Source organism: Palaemon carinicauda, chromosome 13 (genome assembly GCF_036898095.1).
Source record: "Palaemon carinicauda isolate YSFRI2023 chromosome 13, ASM3689809v2, whole genome shotgun sequence".
Lineage (NCBI taxonomy): Eukaryota > Metazoa > Arthropoda > Malacostraca > Decapoda > Palaemonidae > Palaemon > Palaemon carinicauda.
In genome coordinates, this window is record NC_090737.1 from 26,685,774 (window position 1) to 26,693,866 (window position 8,093).

The 8,093-nt window shown below is 34.4% G+C and overlaps 1 protein-coding gene across 1 annotated transcript in view; it reads right to left on the bottom strand.

Moving 5' to 3' along the window:
• The window catches only part of LOC137652236 (uncharacterized), a 352,081-nt gene that overhangs the window by 307,563 nt on the left and 36,425 nt on the right, over positions 1-8,093 (bottom strand). Inside the window, 1 exon segment of the mRNA XM_068385477.1 lies at positions 1,625-1,697. The gene's annotated coding sequence lies outside the window, so the exon portion shown is untranslated.

The window sequence follows — 8,093 nt, forward strand, 5'->3', positions numbered from 1 at the left end:
GCACACCGCCACTCTCAAGGTCTATAAAATACAAACATAGCGGGCGCGGGCCCCCATCCCCAAACACACACACACACACACACACACACACACACACACACACACACATATATATATATATATATATATATATATATATATATAAATATATATACGCATATATATACACAAAGACATACATTACATACATACACACATATGTGCGTGTGTCATGTTCACCTCGTACGCAAGCACTTCCTTCATCATTATTACGACGGAGAAAACCCACCTTACTTCCGACCAAAACAGGAGCTTAATTATCAGCTAATTGCCTTCCCAGGCAATTACCAAACGACTTGGAAGGTAATTTGGCTCCCTTCCCCCCAGCAGAGCGAAAGCGACTACTAAATTTGCCCTACCTTCATGTGCAAATTGGTCCCAACAGCTATGATTTTCATAACATGATGATTGCTTTGACTTATCGCCCTTCTGGAGAAGTTTTCGAGGACATAATTTGTATGGTGGTATTGTTACCCGTAAAAGGGGCGATACCTTTGGACAAGTACGTGCATTCTAGTTATGGATAAACGGTAGGAATTGGAGCAATGGATGGATAGATAAATAAATAAATAAATAAATAAATAAATAAATAATAATAATAACAATATAGTTTATTGAATAAACGGTAGGGATTGGAGCAACGCTTAGGTAATAACGATAATAATAATAATAATAATAATAATAATAATAATAATAATAATAATATAGTTATGAATAAACGGTAGGAATTGGAGCAAGGGAAAGATAATAATATATAACTACCAAGAGTCAAACCTTTTTGCTCGACCTTGACCTTTGACCTTATCTATAAATTGGCGTGGATTTTAATACACTTAATTATGAACCAAGTTTGAAGTCTCTGTGACAACGATGGCCAAACTTATGGCTGATTACGTGTATTGGACATTTAGCTTGACCGTGACCGTGACCTTCCAAAATTTAATTCTTTCTAGTTTATTAGATAGCAGTTAATCTCTGCAATTTCCTTACACTACGATTAAAATTATGGCCAGAAAGCTGTTCACAAACATACACACACAAACAGAGGTAAAACATAACATCCTTCCAACTTCGTTGGCAGGGGTAATAATAATAATAATAATAATAATAATAATAATAATAATAATATACGAAGGGCTAAATTACATGTGTTGCAAAGTGGTTGACGAATAGAGCCCCATATTCGAATGGCTGCATTGAACATAGCTATCGACTGAAACTCTTATTTACGTATGATGGTGATTACCATCTCTATTAGTCTTTTAAAAAGTTATAAATATTGATACCACTAATCAAAGAAACAAAATTAATATTATCATTATCAATAAGAAAAAAACATTGATTGTCGTCTTTAGTACATATAAATAAAAAAAAAGCAATCCTAATTATCGTTACCATTGATAAAAAAGATAAACAATAATCATTATTGTCCACATTAATAAATAATAAAATCAATACCATTAACCAAACCGCAAACGCAATAATCGCCATCATTACAAACAAGCGAACAACAAAATCAACGACAATAAAGTCATCGTGACACAAACAACAAACTGATAATGAAAACAACAGTGATTTGCCTTACCTTAAGTCTACATAACTGTCTTCTAGCACATCTCTGTAAAAGTTGAAGGCCAGACTAGCATAAGAGGATCACCCTGCGGAATAGAAACCTTTATTAAATTAAGATTGTTAATTTGAGTAAAAATAAGTATCCCTTAAGTTTACAATGTTTCCTTAGACTATGTTCAACATACTATTCTCTAGATATTGGGTACATGACGTTATATAGAGTAAGAAACCCCGAAATTGAGAGAGAGAGAGAGAGAGAGAGAGAGAGAGAGAGAGAGAGAGAGAGAGAGAAAGCACCTAAAGACTCTACAATCTATTGAGAGCAAATGGCTTTCCCTCCTGCAAGAGTGAACTGTGAGATAAGGACAGCATCCCTGAGGATTTACCCTCCGGAGGCCAAAAGATAAATCAGCCACACAATCAATCATTCCATTAGGAGTTTCTTACGGGCTTTTGATACACGATAGTTCCCTTTCAAGTTTCAAGCAAAATACCAAACAAATAAAGATAAAAGTCTATAAACACATTGCGAATGATACAGAATCTAAGGCAATACTCATCCACATATTCATTTAAAATGGACCTACTGACTCCAGCAATCTGACAGTTTAATATAGGCTACCCTACTTTAATATGCACCATGATATCCTCATTTGACAACATTCAGCAGTACATCAATGACATTGAAATTAAATGTTAAGTCACGTCTTGCAAAAACCATATATAAATGCCCATGCAGAATGTATATAGAATATTATAGCTGCATGAGGTTGATGAACATTCAACATAGATGCTCGTTGGGAAAAAAATAAGCATATTTATCAGGAATTTTCTAATATAACTAAATATTTTCAGAGCAGAGATAAAGACATAAAGAAATCTTTATCTTTATACCTCTTGAAGTCGACCTTAAACTCCTGAAAGAGAGAGAGAGAGAGAGAGAGAGAGAGAGAGAGATATTCAACCTTATACACTTCGCTTTCGAGCAACGAAATTGTTATTCAACCACAAACTGCGTTTCCGTACAAGTAGAAGAAACAGAGAGAGAGAGAGAGAGGAGAGAGAGAGAGAGAGAGAGGAAAACGATGTGTCATCGAGTTAGTCGTAAACCACAAAGACTAAGTAACTTCCTCTGTGTCACAACAAATACCGACTGGATCTGTACAGGATCAAGACCTGAATGTTGATTAAGCCATCGACAAGTAAACCATCAAAAGGAAAATAGACTTGAATGCAACCACAGTTTTCTCTCTCTCTCTCTCTCTCTCTCTCTCTCTCTTTCTCTCTCTCCACAGAAACCCAAGACAAATTATGCTAAAATTCTTCTTCATTGTAAGAGAATACAGCAATATCAACCGCCTCTCTCTCTCTCTCTCTCTCTCTCTCTCAACAACTGTGCTCATATTTCAACAACTGCAGCTTTGAAGAAGTGTGTGTATATATATATATATATATATATACTGTTAATTACGGTTTATGGAATTATATCTTCCTTCATAAAATATCCGTATCGTAAAATGATAAAGTATGTATATATGTAGAATTCTAAATAACTTCCTATTATAGTTACTATGAATTGAAGTTTTTACTCATATCATTTATATGCTGTACATTGATATATAAATACACACAAATAAACATACATACATACATATATATATATATATATATATATATTATAATAAAATAACAAGGTACAAATAAATAGGGAATATTTGAAGAAAAAGACGAATAACATTTCCCCCCAAATGTGTCAGCTTGTAACCCCTCTTCTACAACCTCTTGTCTAATCCTAGCTCATTTCTAACCCTTTCTATCTTATCACCACCTTCTCTACTATCCTCTTATGCCCCTCTCGACTTATCCATACATGCTGAGGTGAATGGCGAGGAATTAGAAAAGGTCTCCGATACAGAAGTACAAAAAATACACAAATTCACAGTGCAAGATTGTTTATGAATATAGATTGTCATTTAATATGAGCAAATATTCGAGCTCAGGATTCTTTGAGAGAGAGAGAGAGAGAGAGAGAGAGAGAGAGAGAGAGAGAGATTCGCAGTTTAAAAAAATCAGGTTTCTTGGACAAGTTTAACGACGCAAGAAAATAACGTTTCTCGAAGAGCCAAGACTATACTCTTAGCACACTTTAAAAAAAAAAAATTACGAAAAACGTCTTTGTCATAAAATCCCGATTCTTAGAAAGGCTCAGCATAACTTTAGAATTATCTTCTGTGCCAGCGTCTTTGCTTCATGTAGAGAATTGAAGAAGTGGGAAAAATAAACATTAACAGTCTGGCGCCTTGTGAATTAGAATGAGAGGAATTGGTTTATATATGACATATCTATTCTTATGCTGTTACCAACAAATTTCTATTCTTTATCCATTACTTTTCATGTAGTTTATTTATTTCCAAACTTCCTTTCTCATTGGGCTATTTTTCCCTGTTGGAGCAACCTGCTTTTCCAACTAGGGCTGTAGCTTAGCTATTATTATTATTAATATTATCATTATTATTATTATTATTATTATTTGCTGAGCTACAAGCTTAGTTGAAAAAGCAGGATGTTATAAGCCCAGGGGCTCCAACAAGGAAAATAGCCCAGTGAGGAAAGGAAAGAAGGAAAAATAAAATACTTTAAGAAGAGTAAGAATATTAAAATAAACTTCTCCTATATAAACTATATAAACTTTCACAAACAAGAGGAAGAGAAATAAGAATAGTGTGGCCGAGTGTACCCACAAGCAAGAGAACTCTAACCCAAGACAATGGAAGACCATGGTACAGAGGCTATGGCACTACCAAGACTTGATAACAAAGATTTGATTTTGGAGTGTCCTCCTAGAAGAGCTGCTTACTATAGCTAAAGAGTCTCTTCTACTAGACCAAGAGGAAGTAGCCACTGAATAATTACATACTGTAGAAGTAGGCCCTTAGGTAAAGAAGAATTGTTGGGTAATCTCAGTGTTGTCAGGTGTATGAGGACAAAGGAATGTAAAGAAAAGGCCAGACTATTCGGTGTCTCTGTAGGCAAAGGGAAAATGAACCGTAAACAGAGAGAAAGATCCAGTGTAGTACTGTCTGACCAGTCAAAAGACCCCATAACTCTCTAGCGGTATTATCTCAACGGGTGGCTGGTGCCCTAGCCAACCTACTACCTATAAATAATAATAATAATAATAATAATAATAATAATAATCAAGGAAGCGAGTCCTCACTCTCAGAAAGGCATGTTCGTTTGTTAAAATAATATTTATAAATGCAAGATCTAGTTGCAGATGTAATATGACGTGTTCACGTAGTGCTGATTAAGTTCTTGCAAAGCTGACTTAAGTTATTTAAGCTTCATCCTCAAAGGCTTTCATGTTTGATGATGCAGAATTGAAGAATAATGCAGCAATGATTGCTGCCTTGTTTAACTTAAAAAAAAAAAAAAAATTTTCATGTTTTGTTGGATAAAAGATATTAAATTTAAAAAAAAAATTATCATGCTTGGAATGTACCTAGCACAAACACATGCCAAAACCAGAGAACTTTACCACTTTCACAATATACATTTGTCTGTAGGTTTGTAATTTTTAACAAATTTGTTTTGGATTACAAAACCCAAATACTGTACAGTAGTTCCATATATATATTTTCTTTTTCAAATTTATCCTTTTCATCATATTCCATTAATAGTTTACATTCAAATATTATCAACTATGTACAATTCTGTTTCGAATGACAAAATTTTGTTATAGATTTCAAAGAAATGTCTTTTGAGACATGGTTAATAACAACGATACTGATTTAAGAAAAAATGTGTGAAATTATCAATGAGGCATTTATCTGGAAAGACCTCATTTCAAAACAACAAATTATTACAACATTGCAACATCCACAATTCAACATTAGTTTCTAAATAAGACGATTCTCATTCAAGATGAGCATTAGTGAGATGTAGAAAATATTTATAATTGTAGAGTGGAATTCCATATGCCTATTCAAACAGTGATAGTAACCTAGGCGGCTAGGCCTGATGTAAATCTGGTTAAACCTAATACAATAAAAAGCACTTTGAACTAGCAAATGGTAGGCCATCTGTGAGGGACACAGCCTACTTACTAAGAGGCCTAAATCCTAAGCAAGTGTAATTACCTCTTGCTACCAGGTATTTGCAACACATACCTAGTGTGTACGTACACTCTTATAAGCGTATATACTTACACTTACAATAGGTGAATACACCAACTCTTATATAAGTATGTATTGCCTACGAATTCTTGTAATTCTTAAGACCGAACAACGTTACAATACAACACATACCACAATCTAACCTATACTAACAAATAAGGTATTACACTTATCATTTTACTATATTTCCTTTTATTTTCTTCACGTATATTTGAATTACCTTATGAAGATTTTTCAAAAAGGAAACAGAAGACATTAAATATTCTTCTCATTCTTCATCAGAAGAATGCATCTACAATAAGACCCCTTAGTCATCAGAGTAAGTCATGAAATCAAGTGTTGGTCACACACCTCATTCAATATAGTTATTATCTTTTCTTTATTTAAATATTCTTTTCAAAAACAGAATATTACTAAGGCGATACTGGCTTAGGCAAGGAATATATATATATATATACACACACACACACATATATATATATATATGCATATATATAATATTACTAGGCCGATACTGGCCCAGGCATGGAAAATATATATATATATAATATATACATATATATATATATATATATATACATATATATATATATATATATATACTTTGCCCATACAAAAATGTCCTCAGACCTAAGAATCCATTAAAAAATCCGACAAAGTTCTAGTGAATGACACAAAATTAGCAAAATCGATGACTATTCTTTTCTTTAACACACGTACACAATTTTTTTCAGATATTGCGTAAAGAAATGTCCCCACAGAAAAAAAACTTAAAACATTACCCAGTGATAAAGAACAAGAAAAAAAAGGCCAGGCGTCTATGCTCACAATCAAAATTCACATTAATAATAGGAAAGCAAAGAGCATAAGCAGAAGCCAAACTAACCCAAGCAATTAGAAAAAAAATTTTAAGTACTTGGATTTTGCTCCAAGGCTTAAAAGAGCAAATAAAACAGCTGAAAAGCGTCTTCTGCAACAGATGAATTTACGAGACTGAAATTACGAAACACAGACCAAAATACCTTTTAACGACATGATACAAACCAAAGAAATATAAACTCTTTGATGTTTTAGCGGATATCACACTGGCGAACGCAATTCATAGTTCAAAAGACGTATTTCCTGCAGAAAATTGATTTCAGAGAGAGGAGAGAGAGAGAGAGAGAGAGAGAGAGAGAGAGAGAGAGGGGGGGGGGATAGTAATCCTAGTGGACGCTATTCTCTCTTGGTTCTTATATCTAACCTAACTAAAAGCTAATTAATATACCATCCTAGCCTAGGAAGAGCCTACTTCAATAATTAATTCTATACAACTATATCAAGTAGCCGTTTCCATTCCCTTTCATTATTATCATTATCATTATTATTAGCTAAGCTACAACTTAGTTGGAAAAGGAAGATGCTATAAGCCCAAGGGCTCCAACAGGAAAAATATCACGGTGAGAGAAGGAAATAAGAAAATAGATAGAATAGGGTGCCTGAGTGTACCCTCAAGAAAGTGCGAACATTTGATCTTCAGACAATCTTCATTCTGTAAACATCTAATTACTAAAAAATTTTAATCCCCGGGTATGATACTCTCATACAGATATATTAGTTAAACCTATTCAATAAAATGTATTGTGAACTTTTCACTATCCAACAGACATTTTAAAGCATCTGACATCGCTTGGTTTACGTGCAAATGGACGAGTTCTTACCGAACTCTCTCTCTCTCTCTCTCTCTCTCTCTCTCTCTTTTCACTATCCAACAGACATTTTAAAGCATCTGACATCGCTTGGTTTACGTGCGAATGGACGAGTTCTTACCGAACTCTCTCTCTCTCTCTCTCTCTCTCTCTCTCTCTCTTCACTATCCAACAGACATTTTAAAGCATCTGACATCGCTTGGTTTACGTGCGAATGGACGAGTTCTTACCGAACTCTCTCTCTCTCTCTCTCTCTCTTTTCACTATCCAACAGACATTTTAAAGCATCTGACATCGCTTGGTTTACGTGCGAATGGACGAGTTCTTACCGAACTCTCTCTCTCTCTCTCTCTCTCTTTTCACTATCCAACAGACATTTTAAAGCATCTGACATCGCTTGGTTTACGTGCGAATGGACGAGTTCTTACCGAACTCTCTCTCTCTCTCTCTCTCTCTCTCTCTCTCTTTTCACTATCCAACAGACATTTTAAAGCATCTGACATCGCTTGGTTTACGTGCGAATGGACGAGTTCTTACCGAACTCTCTCTCTCTCTCTCTCTCTCTCTCTCTCTCTCTTTTCACTATCCAACAGACATTTAAAGCATCTGACATCGCTTG